Genomic DNA, 26,703 nt, shown 5'->3' with positions numbered 1-26,703 from the left:
TTAACGATGTTGTTCCTTTTTATAAAAGTAACGACGGAGATATCTAGGTAAAAAAATAATTAAAACAGCGATCCCTCAGGATCAAAGATCCTGAGGGATTCGCCAAGCTGTTAATCCTTTACTTTTCTTTCCCTTTTCCACCGAATTGGTCTCCCTTCTTCCTTTCCTGGGTCGTTCTGCTTCGATCTGTTCGATCTCGTTTGCATCTGGTTCCCTTCTAGAGGGACAACAGTTATTCCTCCTTTGTCTTTCCCTTTTGAACGACAGCTCTTCGTTTCCACCTTTCCCTGCATAGAAAAATGACAATTATCAGCGATTAAGCTTTCCATACTAATTCTCACGTGTTCTATTAGAATTCTTTATTTCTTTGAGTTCATGATGCAGAAAAGGTTACAATTGTTACTGAAAAGTCACTAAATTGTTTGTCAAAAACATACCTTTCAAGTGCTCGACACACCCCCCTGCTTACCCTGTTTCATGCCCTCATGAAAACATTATAGTTGACATGCAAGGTGGTAAGAGAATAGGCTGGAGAGGGAACCTCGTGTGGAGGCCTACAACCGTGATGAGCAACTAGATCATCAAAGAACTGATTTGTTTGACCTTCAAGCATTTCATACAAGGCCTGATATCTGGGTGCAGGGTGCCAAATGATTGGACTATGAAATCGATACCCTAACCAGGATGGCCCTGCTTGCAAAATACGTTCGCCATAAAGGTTCAATCGGCTGGCAGCCAGCTCAAAATTTTCGTATTTGAATGGTTCCCTAAGCTGGATGTTTGGGTTAGAAATCTGGTATCAGAATTTTGCAGCATCGATGGCGAGGTCTTTCATAGTCAGAAAATATTCCAGACTGTGTCGGATTAGGTCCTCGTGCATGGTTCCTAATGTCTCCATAACACCCGGGGTTCTCATAAGGTTCCTATGTGCTCTCCATAACAGCACTGGGTCTCTAGGCTCGGCTCTCACCCACAAGTCTAGGCTATTCTCTTGTCTCTGAAAAGTGTTATAAGCTCTGAGCCATTTCAGTTGATTAACCCCGAATGAAACGAAGGCTTGCAATTGTATGTCCACAACAAAAGGGCCAGGATTTAAGTCAGTTTCTTGGTCTAGCACGAGGTTATGCAAGTAAAATTCACACAATAATCTTTGAACCTTATTTCCATAATGCTTGCAACAATCCATGAAATCATTAACAGTATTGATTTGTATAGGGGCACCCGCCCTAACAGCTTTTATCTTTAATCGTAAATATCGTTCAAGCAAAAATAAAGCATAGTTTTTAGCAGGGGCCCTACAGGTCAGAACGTCATTATACAAAGAACACACAGTGTCCATCTGCCTAACAACAATATCTAATCGACGAGTTACCTTGGCAACCTTTTCTTGCTCCTTTTGCCATCCTTCGAAGGCCTGGCTCTCGGACTGACTAATATCCCGAAGTTGCTGTTGTAACTCTTCATATTTCTCCTGGGGGACTGTTTGTTCTCTCAGTTGTTCAGCTTCTTGCTGAGCTTGCTTCATCATCTTGTGCAAGGTTCTTGTTTTCGGATCCTTTTTCCATAGAGCCGTAGAGGCCGAGAGTTTTACCTGAACCTTTTTGTTATGCTGTTTGGAGTTCAGAACCCGAATTACCCCTGAGGGTGGTGCCTCTGTTTGGATCTCCTTATTCTCCTTTTCTTTCTTAACAAGAATGAAAGATTGTTGTGGTCCCCCTGTTAATGGAACATCATCCTGTTCCTCTGCCTCAATTGGAACAACAGTCCGTTCTTCAGTGTCAATTGGAACAGCAGTCTGTTCTTCAATGTCATTTGGAATAACAGTCTGTTATTCAATGTCATTTGGAACAACAATATGTTCTTCAATGTCATTTGGAATGGCACTAGGTCTTTCAGCGAGGTTTTGACCAACAGGGCGGCTATAAGTCCTTCGTCTTCTTGTCCTATGGGATTTTGCTGCAGTGACCCTTTTTCTTTTCCTTGTGGTCCTTTGTATCCTCAGGTTGGCTTTCAGAATCCGAATTTTCTGTCGGAGCTGGGCTATAGTGTTCAGCAACCTCTGCTGTTTCCTCCTTAATTTCTTGATTTCTATTTCCTCGGCAGAGGGTTCATGACTGGCCCTTAAATCTACTCCTACTCCGTCTAGAATTTCTTCTGGTGTCTTGGGAACATATTGTTCCTGATTGGTGTCTCTTATTTCCTCATCATAAACGGGCAGGTTTTCTTCTCCTGCCTTTTCTGTATGTGATTTCTCAGGTATGTCTTCCTCCGGAGGTCTGTCAAGGAGGCCTGCTGGGCTGGAGGGTTGGCCATACTCCCCCATATTGGCCAGGATTGCGGCCAATTCGTCTTCACCCACAGGGTCTCGCGGCGGGCTGCCCTCTGGCTCTACTACTTCCTCCTCTTAATTGGCTTGCTCAGTGACTGCCTTGGAGTGTTCAGCTTCTGTTTCTGTTTCAGAGTGCTCGTCTCCCTCCTCGACTCCTTCTCTGGCTTGCTCAGCCTCGCCCCCAGATTGTTCAGCATTTTCTTCGGAAGGTCCTCCTTCTGGTTCTGGAGGTTCGTCCGTAATCTCGATTGGCTGGCTGGTGCTCTCTTGGATCTTTCCAGCCTCCCTCGTATCCGGGCTAGCCGGGCTGATTTTCTTGGTCTCTCTGGTTGTTCGGGTGTACTAGCAATAGGTTTTTCTGCTACCAATTCTCTGCGTTTTTCTGGTCGTTCCGGTGTACTTGAAGAATGTTTTCGTTTTGGAGCAACATGCTTTTCTACTACCAATTCTCTGCGTTTTTCTGATTGTTCTGGTGTGCTAGAGGAATGTTTAGGTTTTGGGGATGGTGCAGCCAATCCCCCCTCGATCATTGCAATGAGCTCCTCCCAGCTACTCTGCTGTTGAGTGAGACTATGGCTCACTATTAATCGAATCAATCCATGGTGGCTAAAAACTGTTTCTACGTGCTGTTCCTTTTTCAGGCTTCAGGCCACATCATGCAATAATGAATTTAAAAGTGCAGGCAGATTTACAGAACATTTTTCTTTCAAAACAGCTAAGAGTTTAAGATGACGTGGTCTTACCACGTCTTTCCTTCCTTCACAGGTGATGTAGCTTTGCACTATCTTTGCTAATTCGGTCCAGGGTTCTCCTAACGTTGCTAGCAGAACTCCCTTCCCCTTAACTGTCAAGCTTTGGCCTTCATCCTGGAAAATCTCCATAATCTTTTGTAATCTTTCTTTCTTTAGCGTCCATACAGGTCTGGCGGCTGGTAGTCCTGAGACTTCTGCAATTATATCATCAGTGACCGCTATCTGCCTTTCTCTTACTATGGAGTAGTTCTCCTGCAGGTTTTGCAGAAACTCCAACGCCACTGTTTCGTTTGATTCTTGTAGGCGACTGAAATAATTCAGCCACCCTGCTTTTTCCAGGATCTCCCGGGTAGCAGTGGAGACTGTCAACTCCTGTGGTTCGCTTCGGATTGCCTTCCCCCCATGGTTCCATTACGAATTTCCAATGGAACAACAACTTCCTGTGCTGTTTGAGACGCAGAGAGGGTGATCGTCGTAAGAAAAAAAACAGAGTATGCAACAAAAATGGATTGTGGATAGCAACTTTCGTAAAAATAGAATTATCATACCGTTAAACCATGCCATACCTTCGTACACTATCTTCCCCGAATGGTGTGCTGACACGTAATTCGTGGAGTAATGAGGTTACCTTCCCCCCCACGATATGATAGGCTGTCCCAGCCATCAAATAGAGGAGCAGCAGCCATTCTGTAACCAAGTCATAAAGGAACAGCATATGAAATTATGCCATGTTTTAGATGGACGATGAAATACCGAAATCGAGGCAAAAAGGTGGATTGTGTTTTACATAAGAGCCTGTGTGATATGATGCAAGGACGGGGGATGTGACGTCTGTCAATCGTACGAAATCTCCAGAGGTCATTTTCAGTTACTTTGCCATGATTGGTGGTAATGAGTGTTCATGCAATGTATACATCGGGACATAAAATATGACTTATTCATAGGATATAAGAGACAAAGAAGTATTGATATCATACCTATTGGTGTAACCATTACGACTTCGATACCATTAACAGAGCTCTGCTGCCGACAGGTGTTCATAACCTTGGCAGAGCTGTTTATTTCACCGCCGGAACCATGATCATTTCTGTGTATTTTGAAGAGTATTTTGTCAAAATGCAGGCCATTATGCTGGCTTGGTAACCAGGTAGCCAGAATGCCATTCACAAGGAAGGTGCGAAATGTGGGCAGGCCAGCTCGTGATGAGACCCCCTATTCCAAGGTCTATTTATTTAGTGTACCTTTTGGAGCATATGCCTGGTGTGGTGGCCATAATGGGAATGCCACTTCGCTTCCATCCTTATGATCATGGTAGGCTGGCTCTTGATGAGACCTCCTATCCTGCATTTGACAATTGATAATCCATATTTACTTTTTTCTTTTTGCAAAGCACTTATTTATTTACACATAAGGGTGGTTCAGAACCCCTTAAGAGTGGGAATGGTGGAATAAGTCTTATCATCCCAACAGGAAGATATAAATCCTCTGCTCTTATCCCTAAGTAATAGTCAAAGAAAATTTTTAGGGAAATCGTCATGATAAAGGTAACCAACCAAAGCAACGGTAATAAGACAATGACAATGAAGATGAGAAGTAAGTGTGTCCCTCCTCTTGTCCTCTTATCAATACTAGGCCTTATAAAGATAGCGATCTATGATCTGCTGACTTGGTATGTCGTGATTTATGTTCATTGCATAAGTGCATAGCTGTAGCTTAAAGACTGGAGAGAACATGGGCAAAAAGCATCCTCAATATAAATCATCACAAAGAGCAAAAACATGGCGATGGTGTTCCTTTTGAAAAAGGAACAGAAGAGAAGAATCCATGCAAACAAATACTTGAGATGCCGTTTCTTTAAAAGGAACACCAGAAAATCATGAATGCTGTCCCTTTTGAAAAGGAACAACAGAAAACCACGAATGTTGTTCCTTTTGAAAAGGAACAGCAGAAAATCACAAATGCTATTCCTTTTGAAAAGGAACAGCAGAAACTCACAAATGTTGTTCCTTTTGAAAAGGAACAGCAGAAACTCACAAATGTCGTTCCTTTTGAAAATGAACATCATAAACTCACAAATGTTGTTCCTTTTGAAAAGGAACAATAGAAACTCACAAATGTTGTTCCTTTTGAAAAGGAACAACAGGAACTCTCAAATGATGTTCCTTTTGAAAAGGAACAGCAGAAGCTCACAAATGTTGTTCCTTTTGAAAAGGAACAGCAGAAAATCACAAATGTTGTTCCTTTTGAAAAGGAACAGCAGAAAATCACAAATGTTGTTCCTTTTGAAAAGGAACAACAGAAAATCACAAATGTTGTTCCTTTTGAAAAGGAACAACAGAAAATCACAAATGTTGTTCCTTTTGAAAAGGAACAGCAAAAACACGCAAATGCTGTTCCTTTTGAAAAAGGAACAACAAAGACACGTAGAATGCAAAAATCAAAATTTTAAAAAAAGAGAAAGATCAGTGAAAATGTTAAGGAAACGTATATACAAAAAACTTATGTACAAGTTATAGAAAAAATGAATTCCTTACTGAATTATAGGTGAGGAAGATTTTGCTTCCTCTCCTAAAGTTTCCATTTCAGTGTCTCGACGTAGCTACCGACAGAAGGATTCCCGAGTGAGTGGCTTGCGATAGAGAGGAACTCAGTGGCCATTTACCTTGAATGCATATCCAGAACCGTCGATTGTGATCAGAGTGAGGGTCCCATTATCATGTACTTTCTGGATTTCGTATGGTCCCAACCAACGAGTCTGAAGTTTCCCCGGGAAGTCCTGAAACCGAGAGTCATATAACAGAGCCCAGTCTCCTTCGTGAAAGACTTTGTTCTTGATAAGTGCATCATGCCATTTAGCTCGCTGCTGTTGAATAAGTGTTGTATTCTGTAATGCAACGAGCCTGATTTTGTCCAATTCATTAATCTGCTGTAATCGATTAATTTGTGCCTCACTTAAATCTAGGCCAACTTCCTGTGCAGTTCGTAATGTTTGGATTTCGAATTCTATGGGGAAAATAGGTTGTTTTCCAAACACTAATTGATAGGGTGAATAACCGGTGGTACTTCTCCATGTGGTTCTATAAGCCCAAAGTGCTTTAGGTAATCAGGCGGCCCAATCACGCCTATGTGAAGCAATGGTTTTTGTTAAAATTGATTCTATTACCTTATTACTACTTTCTACTTGCCCATTCGCCTGCGGGTGATATGGGGTAGTAATTTTATGCTGGACATGATAATTGTTAAGTGTTGCAGTTAATTTGTTTCCGGCAAATTGTGGTCCTCCATCTGTAATTATTTCTCTCGGAAGGCCATAACGTACAAACAAATGGAACAGGAACTATATTACAGAATCTTCTGTAGCTCTAGGCAACGCTTCGGCCTCAACCCATTTGGTGACATATTCTGTGGCCACCAAGATATATGTTCTCTGATTTGATGATGGGTTGATGGGTCCAACGAAATCAAGAGCCCATCGTTCAAATGGTTCAATGACTAATTGTGGCCTCAGAGGCATTTCGTCGGCTTGACCAGGTCGTCCTGCTCGCTGGCAGCTGTCACATGCTTGGACAAATTTCTTCGCATCCTTGAAAATTGTAGGCCAGTATTATCCTGTCTGCAATACTTTATGTGTTGTTATTTTTTCAGCAAAGTGTCCCCCACATGGTCCGTCATGAGAGGCTTTTAAGATGTCGAAAATTTCATCTTCTCGAATACATCTCCTAATTTGCATGTCTGCCCCTGTGTGGAACAAATAGCCCCCAATCCATGAAAATCAAGTACTCTTCTGAACAATATGCTTACATTCATTAGGGGTTAAGTGTTTTGGTAGCTTACCTACTGCAAGGTAATTGGCAACATCATCATACCATGGTGTTTGAACAGCAACAACAAACAGGTGCTCATTAGGAAATTGATCTTCCACTGCTGCTGCTTCAATTTATTTTGGTATTCGTGAGAGAAAATCAGCTACAGGGTTTTCCTTGCCGGGTCGATCCTTGATTGTGATATCGAACTCCTGCAATAAGATCAACCATCTAGTTATTCTAGCATTTGTGACAGGCTTATTTGCTAAATATTTGATAGCAGAATTATCTGTATATAAAATAACAAGATAGCCTGTGATATAATGTCTAAACTTATTGACAACATGTATTACAGCCATGAACTATTTTTTAGTGACAATGTAATTTAATTCAGCAAGGGATAAATTTTTGCTGATATAATAGATAGCATATGGTTTTTTATCCTCTTCCTGCCCAAGGACTGCACCGATTGTTGTATTTGAGGCATCAGATGAGATTTGGAATGGTAAATTCCAGTTTGGTCCTCGAAGGACTGGAGCTGTTGATACAAGCTTCTTTAATTCCTTGAAAGCACAGTCGCATTTTTCTGTCCACAAGAAATCAATATTACCAGTCAGTGCATATAGAGGTGCGGCAATGTGTGAATAATGTTCTATAAATCTTCTATAATACCCAGAAAATCCAAGAAAGCTGCGTACCTCTGTTTGAGTAGCGGGGGTGGGGATAAGCAAGAGTATTTGAATTTTGGCCAGGTTTACCTGAATTCCAGCTGCTGAAACATAGTGTCCTAGAATGAGCCCTTCAGTCATCATCATATAACATTTTTCGTGGCTTAAGCAAAGCCTGGTAGCAATGCAATGTTGTAGGACTTTTTCTAGAGTGTCTAAAGTTGGATCAAAATCATCTCCATATGGTGTAAAGTCATCCATGTACACTTCAAGTCCATCATTTATTAAATCTGCAAAGATGCTAAGAACAACCCTTTGGAATGTAGCAGGAGCATTACATAGGCCAAAGGGTAGAACTCGATAGGTAAATGTTCCCCAAGGACAAGTAAAAGTAGTTTTATCCTCGTCTTCAGGGGCAATCTGAATCTGATTGTATCCACTAAAGCCATCCAGGAAAGAAAAGAATTTCTTTCCTGCTAAAGTGTCCAATACTTGGTCTATGAATGGGAGAGGGAAGTGATCTTTTTGTGTGGCTTTGTTTAACTCCCTGTAATCCACACAAATCCTCCATTTCCCATTATTCTTGGGTACCACCACAAGCGGAGAGACCCATTTACTATCAGAAATAGGATAGATAAAATTAACATCTAAAAGTTTCTAAAGTTCAGCTTTTACAACATCTTTTAGATGAGGGTTGAGTCTTCTTTGCGGTTGATGAACAGGTCTTGCATCTTTTTCTATATAAATATGGTGGGTGCACAATTGGGGATCAATCCCTTTCATATCAGGGTAATCCCATGCAAATGCTTCTTGATACTTTCGTAACAGATGGATGAGCTTTATTTCTTGGTCCGGTGTAAGGTTGGCATTGATATTTGGAGTCTTTCCCGGTTCAATTTCCACTACTTTGCTATTGGCAACAGAAGTCACAGGTATTGTTTGGTCATGCACATATTTCAAAGGATCTTCTTCTAGTTCGCTATTGAATGCATCTTCTATCATGAAACACTGTGTGTGAGCTCTAGATTCAGTTTGACTAATGAAATTATTGATTGCATCGTCTTCTGTTTGGTCTTTAAAGTCTAGAGCCTTCTGTACAGTCAATGGGGATCTGATATTGTCAGTAAGGTATGACACAGGGTGCTGGTTAGTTTTTATCATTGTAAGATTTGGCTGTGCTGGAGGGTATAGAACTAGATTTTTAATATCTAGTCCTCTGGTTATAGTCATATTTCCCTGCCGGCAACCAATGTAAGCATCGGCAGTAGCAAGCCAAGGTCTACCTAAAATTAGCGGGTGTCCATCCAGTCGGGTTTTTGGATTAATTACCAGGAAATTGGTTGGGTATTCCTAGGAATCTACAGAGACCATGACATCGTATAGAGTACCTTCTGGTTGAACTACAGATCGGTCAGCCAATTCTAACAAAGTAGAAGTAGGTTCTACCGATGTAATGCCGAGCTTTTGGCAAGTAGAAGTTGTCAAAATATTAATTGCAGCTCCTAGATCAACTAAAGCATTAGTCAGGGTCTGACCATAGATTTGAACAGTTACGATTGGGTTTCCCGGATCTTCATATTTAATGGGTGTTCCTGATAACAGGTTAGATAAAGTACCGACTACTTGGACTCTTGGGTTATTGGTTGCATTCCTCCTTGATTTTTTTATGCACAATTCTTTTATAGTTTTTACGTATATATGGATGTCTTGAATGGCTTGGAGGAATGGAATTCTTATGTACAGATTTTGTAACTCTCCCAGAATGTCAAAGTCTGGATATTGTACAGGACGTGGTATGACTAATCGTTCTGGGAAGGGAGGAGAGGATGTACTTGCTTGATGATGAGTCTACTCTTTATTTACACCCTCTTGTTGTAATAGTTGTTCTGTTGGTAACTGATCTTTAATGTGAACTATTTTATCTCCCTCCGTTTCTATTATACGTCCAGATCTTAACTGAAGATCATTGCACTCCCTCGGGTCAGGTCCGATTTCTGATGATTCCATGATTTGGAGGGATTAGACCGGTCTATTATTTGGATTGGGATTGGGTTGGGCTGGGAGTTGCGGTCTCAGATTAGATTGGGGGTTTTGTTGTAAAGCTGGCAAAGTCGGTTGAGGGAGCGGAATAGTTCCTGCTGGCTGATATGTCGATTTTGGCCAGTTTGTCTGCCAGGGTGAACCTTGTGAAGTAGGGGGAGCCCATTGTGGAGGATATGGGTTATTCTGCCAATATGGTGGGGTGTAAGGAAAATTCGACCAACCAAATTGGCTTGTCTGATTCATCCACGGATTTGGAGAAGGAAACGGTTGTGATGACCAGTTCGAAAATGGGGGTTGAGATTGGTTTTGCCACATCCTATATTGCTGAGCATTATACTGCGGAGGCTAGAAAGAAGAAGTTGGGTCTGAAAACATACCAGATTGCCTTGGTTGCCATTGGCAATGCTGGTTAATGAAGTATGTTGATTCTGGCTCTTCTTCCGCTTCCTTATATACTGCCTTCAATCAACGAAGTGAGGGGCAGCTCTAAGTAAGGTGATCTTTTGTACAGATAGCACATGTTTGAACTGCATCTCGTGGACATTCCTTGTGGCTATGTTTTCTTCTACATCGGGGGCAGAAGATCGCCAAATTCTGTTCTGCCTCCATCTGCTTCTGTTTAGCCTGCACAATATCAAGTTGTGTAGTTAATGTCCCCAGAATATCAGTTTTAAAATTTTCTAATAAATTTCCAAGTTCTACACGTGTTACTCCTTCTGTTGATATTTTGTTATCTCTGACAAACCGATCATATTCTGCTGGTTTTATCCTTGTGCTGCCTCTCGAACTCCTGATACATAAATCAATGATGTTAGCAAAATTCTCTTGATAAATATCCCCTTTTCCCATGATATTTAATGTTTCAATCCACTGTTCCTTCATGCCTCTGATCAATGCAGTTTTTAACACGTTATCAGGTAGAGGTAGTGATGCATAGGGAGATCTTTGTAAATTGTACTGAAAACGTTCTACGTATTCTTCTAATGTTTCATTTGGTCTAGCTATCATCTGAAATATTTCATCTTTCAGTTCTCTGAACCTACAGTAATCTTGATATTTCTTTAGGAAAGATTCTTTCATTTGCTCCCAGTTATTTATAACTCCACCACCTAAACCCATAAACCATCTTAAAGCCGCCCCTTTCAAAGTGGAGGGGAACAATTTTAATTTACGAGGGTCAGTGGTGTAATCATATCCCCTGCATATCACATCAAATTCAAATAAGAATGAATCGGGGTCCTCATATGTAAGTCCATGAAATGTAGGAATGTGTTGAAGGGGGATTGATTTCATAGGAGCATTTGCTGTGGAATCCACTATGGGATATTGTAATGTAGAAGTTTGAGTATTTGACTGATTCTGCGCCATGGGATCGAATATATGCCAATAACCTTCCGGGATTTCTAGGAGGGTATTCCTAGGCTGAGAAGGAACGACCTTGACAGGGATTGTTTTAATAGCACTTCCTTTGTCTGGAATAATGAGAGTCCCTGTTGTTTGAGGAGATTGAATTCCCCCAATAATGATTTTTGCAGCGCTCCCTTTATCTGGGCTATTTAATGGCTGAATTATCCTAGGAGGAGATCTTGGCTCCCCAACATCCCCTGTTTCCCCTTCTCTTTCACAAAGATTGCTTAGATTCCCTTCCTGCAGTCATTCTGGAATAGAATTTTCAATTTCTTGAAAGTCTTGTTCATCAGTCTGACTATGCACCTCAGCGAAGGCTACAGATGGTGATCCTGTGGCCTGAAGGGAGCTAGTAGGCTGTTTAGGATTGATTTTCCTAGGGCCTACTTATGGATGAGATTCAGTTTTCTTATAGATTTCGTCTATGAAGGTTGTTCGGCCAAGGGTCACCAGCCCTTTGGCTTTTTCGAGTCTGAATGGAGGTTTGATATTCTTTTCTGGCTTTTTCTGCTTAGTCATGCACTCTAATAAACTACTAAATCCTATTCAACCAACAATTCTGCTAGGAAAGCGGACGGTGGAGCAGGGCTTTTACATGCTCCGTACGCAGGTTCTTACCTTTCGTTTTTAAAATCCAACTCTCCCCTAGCAGATTCGTACACTACTCTGTAAAAGACAAATGGCTATACTCTTTCCCCAGCAACGGAGCCAATATGTAGAGCTGTAACAAGGGTCTCTTTCACCTCTAGTTATCCCACATTAATAAGTCAATCCGGGAATGTTTTTTTATTGCAATGAGTATCTAATTCCGAGGCTATTCGTTAGAGTAATGCTTAGTAGGACAGTGTTCAGAAAATACAAGAGTAAATGGATGCTAGACTATGAATAAATTACTTCAAAAGGATAAAATCACACAAGATAGCTTATCAGTCAAGGGTGCGGAAGCGATAACCCATCCCTCTAGAAACTGATGGAAAGGAAATTAGAGCATGGACCATAGGTCTGGGAGCTAGGCAGCGACTGCTGAGGCTCACTACAGCCTTAGACCTTCTCTCACACCAAAGCAGCAAATGCAAGTAAATGGAACAGCAAAAAGTAAAATGGAACAGCAAATAAGAAATGGAACAACAAGTTTAAAATGGAACAGCAGTAAATGGAACAGCAATCAAATGAACTAAGTCTTGCGAGTCAGAAACAAACTTGCTCTATTGAACCAAACTCACACTCTGCAATAAAATAACAATCTTCTCTCTTAAGGCAAATTGGATGGAATGTACTTTATGGAACAACACTCATTGATGAATTATAGAACAACAGGAATCAATCATATATACACACAACACGCTAGTATAGTAATCTGACGGTTAAGGAGAATACGACTATGTTTCCAAATAGAATAACATTACTTTCGGATTACAATAATCGGGATTTCAAATGAATCCAATAACAGTAATATTCAGTACAAACGCTCTGTAACAGAAATAGTTGGTTTATACTAATAACATGCAATCAACTCTGAAAAGATTCACTAATGCAGAGTCACTACATGAATATCCTGAAAGAACCATTAATGAATTAATCGTAGCAGAGCATGGAATAGCACATGAAAAGCATATCAAATTACCAAGCAATAAAGATAAGCAAACCACACAGAAATCAAGTTATAATGATACAAAAGCAAGTGTCCTTTGGAGCCGGGCCCTTAGCTTCCAATGGTACACCGCCTTAGATTACTCCAGACGCAAAGATGAAATAAACACCAAGTCTTTTATATTAACGCATCAACAAACGTACAGTAAACCAAGTCTCAGTGAGAGTCGATGATCAAAGTTTAGTCTGAAACTGAAAATTACATAAAAGTCCCTTTGCTTAACGATGTTGTTCCTTTTTATAAAAGTAACGATGGAGATATCTAGGTAACAAAATAAGTAAAACAGCGATCCCTCAGGATCAAAGATCCTGAGGGATTCGCCAAGCTGTTAATCCTTTACTTTTCTTTCCCTTTTCCACCGAATTGGTCTCCCTTCTTCCTTTCCTGGGTCGTTCTGCTTCGATCTGTTCGATCTCGTTTGCATCTGGTTCCCTTCTAGAGGGACAACAGTTATTCCTCCTTTGTCTTTCCCTTTTGAACAACAGCTCTTCATTTCCACCTTTCCCTGCATAGAAAAATGACAATTATCAACGATTATGCTTTCCATACTAATTCTCACACGTTCTATTAGAATTCTTTATTTCTTTGAGTTCATGATGCAGAAAAGGTTACAATTGTTACTGAAAAGTCACTAAATTGTTTGTCAAAAACATACCTTTCAAGTGCTCCACAACGGTATAGTAACGTTGAAAGAAGCACGTTGACTTGAGGCATCTTATGGTTGTTGTATGCAAGCATTTTTGTCTAGTGTTTCCAAAACTTATATAGAGCCATATTTAGTATACTTTTATAGTTTGAATTAGATGCTCACTTTTATTAATTTAGGTGTTTTTCTTAGTACTATTTTATGCACAGATTTATTTTTAAGAAAAGTGCATAGTAGAGAAGGGTTCTATATTTTGAGCAGGGGACACTCTTCTAGGAAGATGGTACTCTATTCTAGGTAGCTTTTGTCATGCATGTTAGGTCCTTTATCCTAGATAGAGTTCCAAGTCCCTGCCTCCTTGAAAGATTCCCCGTGAGACAAGACAGCGGTGGACAAAGTGACAAGTCCCTAAATTTTCCAAAACCCACCTGAGCCTAACTATCTAGCCTAAAACCTTTACATTCCCATCATCTCTTGGTTGTGATTTCATAGAGAGAGACCTCTCCCGTTTGGTTGGGCTAACTACTAAACTAAAATCTTGGTCTGTGGTTACCTCCTTCGATCTCCTCATAAGCCTGGGACATTGTGGAGGATAACAAAGGGCATGCCAAGTAGGGAGTGCCAAGGTGTTCTAGTGATCGTAAGGTTCCTAAGTCATGGAAAAATGTAATGCTAGTTATGAGGTCATGACTGCCAAGGTGTATTAGGGAATGCTAGGGAATGATAGGGCATGCTAACATGTGCCAGATGGTACAAAGACATGTCAAACAAGCTAAGATGTGCCATGTGCTAAGGCATGCCAAGATGTACAAGGGTTCCAAGTCCTTGCCTCCTCTTCTCCCATACGTTATCCACTTATGACATTTCCTTTGCAATATTTGGTGCATTTGGTAGTTATAGGTCATTTATAGGTTATAAATGTCTTCACAGTTTCACTTCTAATTGAGTATTCAACTGAAAATATTGATTCTCTTATACATAATTATTTTTCCCTCCACCCACTTTTCATAACTTCAATAACCATTAGGTAGAGACCTGCAGCTTCGATGTTGATTTGCCTGTTTAGTAAAACATTTCCGAGACTTTAATTTATTGAAAGTTGTAGAATTTAAAATTCATGAAGTTTCAAGGTCTAATTTTTAAAAGTGTAATTCTTTAAAGGGTGCTAGCTCAATGGAAGAGCACCTGATTTATAAGTAGGAGGTTGGTGGTTCGATTCCATCATTCCCTGACATCCATATGGAATGGCGACGATCAAGTTTTGGTGACGAAGGCTCTTTTGACCATCACCAATGAGCTTTAGTGACATTCTTTGACCCTCACCAAAAATATGAAATGGTGACAGTCAACAAATCCCACCATATATACGCATCAATAGTGACAACTCTCAAAGGTTCGTAAACATAAATCATTGTTGTTGATATGAAATGGTGATGGTCGTTTCCTATCACTATAGTTTATTTGTGACGAAGCTTGAATGTCACCACGACACCTACTTCTGGTAGTGCAGCTTTTCATGATGGTCAACGAACGTCACCATATATATGCATCGATAGTGATGACCATTAAAGATCCATCACAATAACTCATTGTTTTTGATATGAAATGGTGATGGTCATTATCCGTCATTATAATCAATATTCATGATGGACCTTGAATGTCGCCATAACACCTATATTTTTGGCGATGCCACCTTTGGTGACATTCAGTTTTTGGTGACCGAGGCTATGGTCCATCACCATTGCTCATATGTAATGGTGGCAGTTGCTATCCATCATTATAAATCATTATTGGCGATGAACTTTGAATGTCACTATAACACTTATACTTTTGGCGACGCCACCTTTGGTGACATTTAGTTTTGGTGACAAAGGCTATGGTTGGTCACCATTGCTCATATGAAATGGTGATGGTTGTTATCCTTCATTATAAATCATTATCGGTGACGGAATTTTTATGTCACTACAACACCTATAATTTTAGAGATGCCACCTTTGGTGACATTCATCTTTTGGCAACCACACCTTTGGTGACATTCAGTTTTTGGTGACGAATGCTCTTTTGATTGTCACTAATGAGCTTATGGTGACATTTTTTGACCCTCACCAATGTCCTTTTTTATTGTAGTGAAATGTATTAGAGTCCTGTAAATTATAGGATCTCAATGTGATTGAGTATTATTTATTTGTGATTTAAGATTATATATAAATTTCAATACTCAAATGATTTCTAAAAAATAGAGAAATAGAAAATGGAAAGAGGGTATGTAAAAAAAAAAAGAAGGAAATATGGACCTCACAAAAGAAAAAATAGAAAACAAGACTGAAAGTTTTGCAAGTCCAAGTGCCACTACTGATAAGTTAGATATTTTACTCCATTTTCAAGTAAGGATTGTATGCAATTTTTTCTGGAATGTCATAATGAATAAAATTATGTTCAGGTCATATAGTTTAATCATGAATGAACACATTTAAATTTCTGTTAAATGGATTAGTGAATGAAGGTTTACTGAATAGTTCAAACTTGATAAATCAGTAGCTAGGTAGAGATAAAATTGACTCAATAGTTTAGTCTGAGTCAATGGCGAAATAAGTGATAGGATAAGGTAGATGTACATAAAATAAAAATGATTTTGGTCTGCTAGCTTAAGTGCACCTTGCGAAGCAAGAAGCAAAAATGTTAGCTTAGGAAAAGAATGGAATTCAAAAGGGTAGCTAGCAAAAATATGGTAGTTAGAGGAAAAACATGAATATTTTATCCTAAAGTCAAATGTCAAATATTATTTTCATGTGGAGAAGAAAAAGGCAAAGGAGTAAAGTTTTTACTCTAAAAATTACTATATCAATTAATTTTGGTGTATTAATCCCCTATTCCTAAGTTTTGATACCCCAAAGTCGCCCCTCTGCTCATATTTTCATCCACCCACCTATTCCTAAGTTTTGTTACCTTGCCATACATATTTCCTTTGCAATATTTGGTGAATTTCCTAGTTATATGTCCTTTATAGGTTATAAATGTCTTCATAATTTCACTTCTAATTGAGTATTCAACTGAACACATTGATTTTTCTATACATAATTATTTTTCCCTCCACCCACTTTTCATAACTTCAATAACCATTAGGTAGGGACCTGCAGCTTTGATTTTTCTTTGCTTGTTTAGTAAAATATTTCCGAGGCTTTAATTTATTTAAAGTTGTAGAATTTACAATTTATGAAGTTTGAAGGTCTAATTTTTAAAAGTGTAATTCTTTAAAGGGTGCTAGCTCAATGGAAGAGCACCTTCTTTACAAGCAGGAGGTTGGTGGTTCGATTCCATCATGCCCTGAAATCCATATGGAATGGCGACGATCAATTTTTGGTGACAGAGGTTCTTTTGACCATCACCAATGAGCTTTGGTGACATTTTTCGACCCTCACCAAAAATATGAAATGGTGACGGTCAACGTATCCCACCATATATATGCATCAATAGTGACAACCCTCAAAGGTCCATAACCATAAATCATTGTTGTTGATATGAAAGGGTGACGATCATTTCCTATCATTATAGTCATTATTCGTGACAGACCTTGAATGTTACCGCAACACCTACTTCTGGCAATGCAACTTTTCGTGATGGTCAACGAACGTCACCATATATATGCAACAATAGTTACGACCATTAAAGATCCATCACAATAACTCATTGTTGTTCATATGAAATGGTGACGGTCATTATCTGTCATTATAATCAATATTCATGACGGACCTTGAATGTCTCCATAACAGCTATACTTTTGGCGATGCCACCTTTGGTGACGTTCAGTTTTTGATGACCGGAGCTATGGTTCGTCACCATTACTCATATGTAATGGTGACGGTTGCTATCCAACATTATAAATAGTTATTGGTGATTAACTTTGAATGTCAATACAACACCTATAATTTTGGTGACGCCACCTTTGGTGACGTTTAGTTTTTGGTGATAGAGGCCATGGTCGGTCACCATTGCTCATATGAAATGGTGATGGTCATTATTCGTCATTATAAATCATTATTGGTGACGGGATTTGTATGTCACCACAACACCTATACTTCTGGCGACACCAGATTTGGTGACGTTCACTTTTTGGTGATGAATGCTCTTTTGACCATCACCAATGAGCTTATGGTGACATTGTTTGACCCTCACCAATGTCCTTTTTTCTTGTAGTGAAATGTGTTAGAGTCCTATAAATTATAGGATCTCAATGTGATTGAGTATTCTTTATTTGCGATTTAATATTGTATATTAATTTCAATATTCAAATGATTTCAAAAAATAGAAAAATAGAAAATGGAAAGAGGGTATGTTAAAAAAAAAAGGAAATATGAACCCCACAAAAGAAAAAATAGAAAATAAGACTGAAATTGTTGCAATTCAAAGTGCCACTACTGATAACTTAGATCTTTTATTCCATTTTCAAGTAAGGATTGTGTGCAAATTGTTCTTGAATGCCAAAATTATTAAAATTATGTTTAGGTCATACAGTTTAATCATGAGTGAACAAATTTAAATTTCTGTTAGATAAATTAGTGAATGAAGGTTTACCAAATAATTTAAACTTGATAAATCAGTAGCTAGGTAGAAATAAATTTGACTCAATAGTTTAGTCTAAGTCAATGGCGAAATAAGTGATAGGATAAGGTAGATGTACATAAAATAAAAATGATTTGGGTCTACTAGCTTAAGTGCACCCTGCAAAGCAAGAAGAGAAAAGGTTAGCTTAGGAAAAGAATGGAATGGAAAAGGGTAGGTAGAAGAACTATGGTAGTTAGAGGAAAAACATGAAGATTTTATCCTAAATTCAAATGTCAAATATTATTTTCACATGCAGAAGAAAAAGGTAAAGGAGTAAAGGTTTTACTCTAAAAATTAATATATCAATTAATTTTGGTGTATTAATCCCCTATTCTTAAGTTTTGATACCCCAAAGGCACCCCTATGCTCATATTTTCATCCACCCACCTATTCCTAAGTTTGTTACTCCGCCATACACTCCAACTATTCCCCAATATGCATTAAATTAATTTCCTCCAACCCCACCAAATTCCCTATCACTTCACATTAACTCTTCATCACCTCTCCCCTCATCTGCGACCACATCGAAATATCCAATGGGCCACACTGTATTTCAGCGCCCCCTCACCATACGAGATTTACCATTAGGGGGGTCCAAAATCGGCAATATTTGAAACCACACCTGCTGCTACGTGTCAACACTACAACATTTCGGACCCCCTCAGGAAAAACTGTTAACTACCTCGCCCCCTCTGAAAAGCAATTTATCCACCTCCTGATACCACTCTTCTATCTGTTGTGCTCTCTCCACTCACCTTCTGCAACGTCATTCACCCGTTGACTCTACCAATCACATCCACTCCCTCGAAAATTAAGCCGTCAAACAATTAAATGGTTTAGCCATTAATCCAAGACATGTACCACCTTCAACAGAAAAACCAGACTGTTATACAATTCTCCCTTTCACTCATTAACCAGTCATTGAATTCATACAATACCACTATTATTTCTCTATTACAGGTTTTCTAGACAAAACTCTGACATTTTCACCACAAGCGACACTGTCTGCTACTCATTTTCAGCCTATTACCTCTGTTCTTGTCTGCAAATCCTAAGTCCTCTCTGTGTATTGAAACATGTAATCCAGTTTCCATGTCCTTAGCCTTACCCGAAGATGCCTCCAAAGGATAAGGGACCGGAAGAACCTTTCAATCCCATGATCTATCCTCCCATTGATTTTCAACACATCCCTTTGCTAATAGAGACCATAAAATCCATGAAACTCTCTATAAATTTGAACTTTTTGATATGTATTACTGGATTGAGGATAAATATATAGATAAATCCAATGACATTCAGCTATGGGAATCCAATTTAACCCACTATATTTTTCCCCATACCCACAGAACCCGAGAATTTGTTAGGAAGTGTCATGCATGTTATTTTCCGTGCTAAAGGGCCATCATTTCTCCCACCAGAGAAATGATGTTTACTATAACTCCTCAAGCCATAGAATAGATGATGAAAGCCCCTACAATAGATAATTCCACCACCTTTTCCTATGAAGCACTTGTTGAATTGTACCAAAAATTGGACTTTGTCAAGAGGGCCAAAACCCTTGAGATTTTCTTAACAGAAGATGCCCCATTGCCAAAGGAAAATCCTCCCTATCCCTCCTCTAGTTTCCCTGAGAGAGACAAGAAAATCATCATAGTTATCTCCTACCTCCTTGGCTATTATTCAAATCAGTGCGTAGGTGAGCAATCATAGGATTTTTGTCCATTTTCTATGTTGATTCTAAGCCCTCCATCATGTTTAACTTTAGCCAATTTATTGCAGATTCTATTCGCGAGAATTTTATCAAATTCCAGACTGAGGAGGTGTTCAAGTATGCTTTTGTGTTAGTTTATATGTTCTTATATTTTCAGGGAGATAACATCAAGCTTACTTTATAATAGTTGGATGACGAAGAAAATCAACAGTTAGTCATCTAATGGACTACTATGATAATGAAGGAACAAAAGGAATACACATACAAACAATTCATAGATATGTTTGTGCATCCAACAATCAGTCTTTTAGGTAGCATAATAGAACCGAGGACCAGTGAAAAAATTATAAAGGTTTTGCAACTATCTGACCAAGTTCAAACAAGGGATTGGTACCTCTATCAGAATTATATAGAATTGAGAATATTCGGGTGTGAGAATGCCCCTTACAAGCTGCCTAAATTCCTCCCAATTAGGATTTTTTCTCTAGAGTACATAATATAGATGCTTAATATGGATGAGATCCACTTTGTAGCTGCCAAGAAGAAGTCCCAATTCAAAAGATAATAAAAGAAATGCATTTCATCCTTAGTTTCACCTGGTCATTTGATTCATTAGGGGTCATTTCTAAATTAAGAGTGGAAAACAAATCCACTACCTATTTTCACACAACCAGACCAGAGATAGAGAAGTATAAAAACTAGCTAGAATGGGTTGAGAACACCCTACAAGAGGTAGAAGAGAAACTGGTATCATCCTCTACAGTACAGACTCCTACCATGCACGTGAAAAAAACTAAGAGAAGTAGAGAAGAAGAGTCCCCTTCAGTGAATAAAATTTTCAGCGAAGGATTCAAATTTATGTATAGTAAGAAGGCCAAGCTTAGTTCCAAAGTAAGCCTCATCAAGGATTCAAAACATGAGAACATTATCACCACTAATGAGGAACTTGTTTGCTCATTAGTGGGTGATCAGACCACGCTGTCTCCCATTACTTCCATAGCTTCATAAGATCAGCAAAAAATGCAGACCAACACATCTACTACAGGGGATATAAATAAAAGTCTAATGGATATTTTTAAGGAGATAAAAGTAAGGATTGGGACCTTGAAGATTAACACCTACAATCAGTTCTGGAAGCAGACTTCTAGTTCTCAAAGCAAGCTGTTGTCAGCCTTTGATTCAGAGAAAGGTAAAATGCAAATGGAACTCCTCCAGGAACAGGTTCCCCATCCCAAGGCAACATCAAACTACAATAAGACAACATTTGAGTTTGATGTAAAATACATACATCCCGTTGACTAAATGGAGATGCAAAATCAGACTTAGGAACTGATTTTTTCCACTATCATTAACACTGCTATGAGTTTTCCTAAATTGTAGGTTACATTAGCCAATGTTCAATCACAATTGAAGATGGATAAGGTCTTTGCACTTACCAAAGACACCAAGATCAAAAATCTGGAGGACTTGGTGATCAAATTGGTTTATGATCCTGCAAACATCAATCCGGAAAAAGAGCTTGTAAGGAAAAATAATTTAGACATAGAAGCATTAAGGAAGCAGTTGAAATTACCAGCTACAGAAGATCCTCTGGCCAAGGATATTGAAGAAACAGAGACACAAAAGTTAGACATGATGAAGCTCATTATGGAGCAGAGTGCACAGTTGAAGAACATGGAGACAGAGTTGGAAAACATAATTAAAGTGAAGGAGAAATATTCCAAAATGGTTGTTTTCCCTTTAGAATAACTCCCTATCACAACCATTCCTACAACCACATGTTCTACAACAAGCACAGGGGTTGATGCAAACTAGTTGGAAAATGCAATGTAGAACATGTCTCTCCAAATTGAAGAGATCAAAAGATTGCAGGCTCAAGTCACTCTTGTACAAGATTAGCAGACAAAGACAGAGAGTTTTCATGTAGCAGAGCTAAAAAGAGCTGAAAATCAGATAGAGGTATGGAAGAAGTCAGAAGTTGAGTCCTCTATTGGCTACACACTGGCCCATGCTAAATAAATTATATGGAACAATATCATTGAAGAAATAGATGAAATCTGGCCATGTATCTAGATTATATTTGAGCATAAGGAATTGATGGAGAAAGCCAAGAAAACCATTTACACTATCAATGTTGAATTAGGAGAAATTCCTACTACAACCAACAACATCATAAAGTTCGTCAATTCCAAAAACAGATATGAGCAGGATGATGTAGGAGTAGATGATAGAACAGAAACCATATTGGAAGTAAAGAAAGTTCTAACAAAGAAAAACTTGGTTGTACAACTAACGGAGAAATGTCACACTATGGAGGTATCAGTTAACATTTTTTTCACTATAATAGATGCATTGAACAAAAAGGGTTTGCCTTCTTTATTTCTGATAAATGACAAATTGATGACTAGGGAAGATTACGAGAAGAAGCTTCAAGATATTGCAAAGGATACAACTAAGACTTCACACATCAAAGGTATTGTTATCACTCTAATAATTCCTTTGAAGTAGTAAGAAAGAAAAACCAGAGGTAACCAAAAATCTCTTTTGGAGATCAAGACCTAGCCTTCCTAATGCTCAGAGAGGGCTCTCTATTTAAAGTTTAACTTTGCTTTAGTTAAGATGTTTTTAGGCTAGCTATCATTATTCAAGGGGATTTTTATTTTTATTTGAGATTGGGTGGTCGGATCTGCTTAGACATATGGATAAATTGATGTCTTTTAGACCAGTGGGCTATGGAGTCAAAAAATAAGGAAGCAAAACTGGATTAACTCAGTAAAGGGGAGGTTCCAAGGGCAAGATAGCATACTGTATTTCATATAGTTGAGACAGAGGGGTGAAAGGGTTTCACTCGGGGTGAGAGAGCAGTTAAGGGTTCTCGAACTTGGATAATGAATGAGGAAGGAAGGGGTAATCAAGATCAAAGGGAAATTAAGAATCCTTTAACCTGGATTATGATTGTTTAATCTAAACCAAAGAGAAATTAAGAATTCTTTAATTTAAATATCATAAGAAAACATTCAAATGCATAACTGTTAAGACAGAGTGTAATTAAACAAGTTGTAAAATATTATTCCAGTTATAACATTTAGATTGAGAAACACATTAAATATTATGAATAACTTTGAGAAAAATGAAAATAACATATGAAAATACTTGTCTAAAATTCACTCAACACATGAATCCTTGGAAATGTCTGATCTTTATTTATCAATCCAGCTTGCTGGCTCATCAAATGATGCAATAACCTTCTAGGTCTTCTTGATCAAAAAGTCTATAGAAATGTCTAATAGAATCCACCCTACATACTTCGAATTGTGAAATATTTATACAAAAGTTTATTACAAAATATCTCAAACTGATTTGAGATTTAATCTAGGAAAAAATATCTTCTTGCAAGAAGATAGAGACAACTATTGAACTGTTTCATGTTGTCCCTTTTATTGTGGTTCTGCTAGCTTTGATCTTTTTCCCTTTTATTTGCTTTATTGTTTGATCTTTCATGCTGGATGCTCCATTTACTTTTAGTCTTTCATCTAATACACTTTGACTCTACTGATTTGTCTTCATCCTTTTACCATGTTGTTTTATTTTCACTGTACATTAACCTTTTTACTGCATATTTCTATAGAAAATTAGTTAATTTCTCCCATTTTCAACATTAGGTAATTTGATTTTTAGCATCTTTCTATATATTTCGTCTACCTCGGTGTATTTGGAAAAAGTAGGCTTATTGATAAATAAGTGGTTTACCTCATGCTGGAGGTAAGACAAGTTTTCAAATGTTTGGTAGAGTACTTTGCCTGCTGGCAATGCCTTCATTGATGATATATTCACATGATCTTTTGCTACCTCTCTGATTTTCTTGTTGTAATCCTCCTATGTCATCGTCTTATACTTTATCACTAAGGGACTGGGTAATCTGTTTTCTCTCAAAATCTGGAACTTAGCCATAAATCTGTCAATGGCTAGCTGCATATTCTGACACTTATCCTCCAAATTTTGCATCAAGTTCCTCTTGGAGAGGAATTTTCTAACCTCCAAAATTGTCTCTGTTCTATCCTCTATTTCCAATTCCTGAAGATCATACTTATTCTTGCTGTTAAGGAATTGGATAATTCGGGTAGCCTCTTCTAGCATTTGTCCTAATTCTTCTTTTACTTTCTGGATGGCCTTAGTAGCCAGCTTTATCAAATCTACTTGCTCAAAAATCACCTAAATAGATGGCCAAATATCATTGATAGAGTCAATGATATTGGCCCATAGTTGTTCCTTAGCCTACCCAAGGGGTTCTTTTAGTGTTAAATCCTTTTTTAGGGATTTCAATCTTTCACTCAACCTAGTAGCCTTTTGCACTTCTTCTTTGTTCATGATTTTGGCAATCTTGTAATCAGTTTCCAATATTGTCACTTTCTCTTTGATCTTATTCATCTCCGTTGTCTGTATGGAAATTTCTTCCATAGCTTTAACAAATTTTGCTGCTTCGTCACCTGATGTACCTGTTGCTGATGTAGATGTTGTAGAAACCGGTTTTGCTATAGCCATTGGAGCTGTGGGAGCCAATGAGGCTACCAATGTGGAAGGAACAACTGTGGTATTTTTGGGATGACATTCACCGGGGTAGTGCCAAGATCAATTTGTTTTAATTGGATTAAGTTGTCCAATTCCTTTTTTGTTTCCCTAAACCGATCATTTAGTTTAAGAACTAATTCTATCAACTCTTAATGCCTTGTTTGGCTTTCCAATACTTCCTGTGTTTGGGGATTCTGTAGTTGAGGTATCTTCAACTATTTCTTGAGTGTTGCAATGTCATCATTATTCTTTTTGATTAATTGTTTAGTGGCCTTGATATCTTTGGGATCATGTCCCAATTATATTATCAAGTCTTCCAAAGACTTGATTCTGGTGTCTTTGGTCTGTGAGGAGGCATTTTCCAACTGATACTGGGCTTAGATGTTATTCAGTGAGTTCTGGAATTGATGAGTAGCTATGGATTTTCCTGTAAGGGTGGAGTAAATCATTTCTCGAGCCTATTTGTGAAATTCAATTTAGTCAATGGGATGAATATCCCTTGCCAATACTTCAAAGTATATCTTCTTGAAATATGCTGATGTTCTTGGTTGTTGTATAGTTGGATTTATGAAGGAAATTTGCATCTTTCCTTCCTTGATGTCAAAAGCTGACATCAACCTACTTTGATTAGGCGGTGTAATATTGAGATACTATGCATAGGATTGTGCCTTCAGTTTCTCATTTCTCATTTTAATATCCTTGAACCCATCCTTAATGTCCCTATCTCTATCAGCGGGTTTAGTTCTACACTGATATGTCTTTCTAAGATTTGAGTTTTTGATGTTGATGGCTCCTATGTTTCTCCATATGGAGTTGTGCCCTTACTCATGTCTAACTCAATATTAGTTATTTCTACTGAGCCTTCTGTGTCTTCCTGTTCTAAAACATGATTGACCCTAAGCCTTTTGCTATGGCTAGCTTAAAACTGTACATTGGAAGTGTCCATACCTAAGCTTAAGGCTTCCTCTTTGTTCCTTTTGGGATTCTTTTCCTCATTCTGAGGAGTCTGCAAAACAGGAAGGGTACTCATGGTTATTTCTTACTCTGGTACCTACAAGAATGAGCTTTCATCAAGCTGTTTCTCTAAATCAAGCAAGTTATTTTAAACATCTAACTTTGTACTATCTTTGTCTATCAGAGTGTTTTCCAACCACTCAGATTGACTGGCATATCTCTCTATTTCTGGTATAGGGTGATGGATGTAAGGTCCCAATTTGACTTTTTGTCTTAATTTGGTTATAAACCCTTGAGGGTCATACCTCCACATGAAACTATTCTGAAACTTCATTTGTTGCATAATTTGATTTGCTTCCGCTATTGCTTCCCTAGAATTGCAAATAAAAGGGCCTTACGGATTTTTGACCTTGAATTGAGTCCTTTTCTTGGCTGAGACAAAGTTGACATTATCAGAGTTCATTATCTACCTACAATATTCCAGAGAAAATAAACTCATGGGGAGGTATTTGGGTAGTTTGTATGGGACAAGCTGGCAACCATAGATTCTTATTTCGGTGTGATTTTGGTAATGGTACTAATCTCCCACCTTACTTTGCTTGGACAATTGGAGAACTATTTTGATTTCTTGACTTATTCTGGGTGGAGGGCTTCCTGTTAGTGTGGTCATGACTGGATGGACAAAAGAGTCAATGAAGTCTGTATAGGTGTATGGTGATGAATACCTGTGGAATAGTGGTGTCCAAAATATAACAGACCTGGGCTGGCCTTTAGTATCCAACTTCTAGATGGTGAAGGGAAATCTGTCTAACTGATAATACAAAGACATGTGGTAAAGTATATATGAGTACTTGAATACTCTTTCATTGTGCATTCTGGTAAATTGTTCATGCATCCTTTCAGCTATGAATTGGGCATAATTGTACAAAGTAGTAGGAGGCTTTCCTAGGGTGAAAATGGACATGAAGGCCAGGATGATCTCATCAACAAATTCATCTGTGGTATAGCACAGAATACATGATATCATGGTTACAATTTGCTTTCTCCTTTAGAGAAAATGGTAGAAACATATGTAGGGGCATCTTTAGGAATGTGCCGCTCCTCTACAATGAGAGTTTGGAATATTTGGGCCAGTCTAGATGGAATTAGTTTGGTGTAATAGTCTAACAAACCCCCAATGGAGAGTGGGGTCATGTTTGGACCTAGTTGGACTTGCAACATTTCATTGGTTGACTCAACTGTAATAATGAACAAGACTTTTTGGTTTGGGGACATTATAACTCTCTAGATGGGAATGTAACAAGCATGGCACATGTGGACAATCTTAGGAAAGACATGTACTTGTGGAAACTCGTATTTGGGAAAATTGGAGTCCCAAAGGCCAATGTCATCAGTATGGTTTAAATATATGTCCTTACTCAAACAATGAATTTTGAGCAGGAGTGTATAGGCACTTGTGTATCTGATTTGAAAATCCCTGTCGGCTAGGGGAAGGTGGTCAAGGTCCAAATGGGGGGTTGTGTGTGGTCTGACATCCATGGCGATGGGGGCAGCCATAATTCAATTCT

The sequence above is a fragment of the Pinus tabuliformis genome, chromosome 7 (assembly GCF_031772625.1).
Source record: "Pinus tabuliformis cultivar Carrire ecotype Pingquan chromosome 7, CPIR1, whole genome shotgun sequence".
NCBI classification, from domain to species: domain Eukaryota; kingdom Viridiplantae; phylum Streptophyta; class Pinopsida; order Pinales; family Pinaceae; genus Pinus; species Pinus tabuliformis.
The sequence above is the reverse complement of the archived record's forward strand: the minus strand, read 5'-3'. Positions refer to the sequence as shown.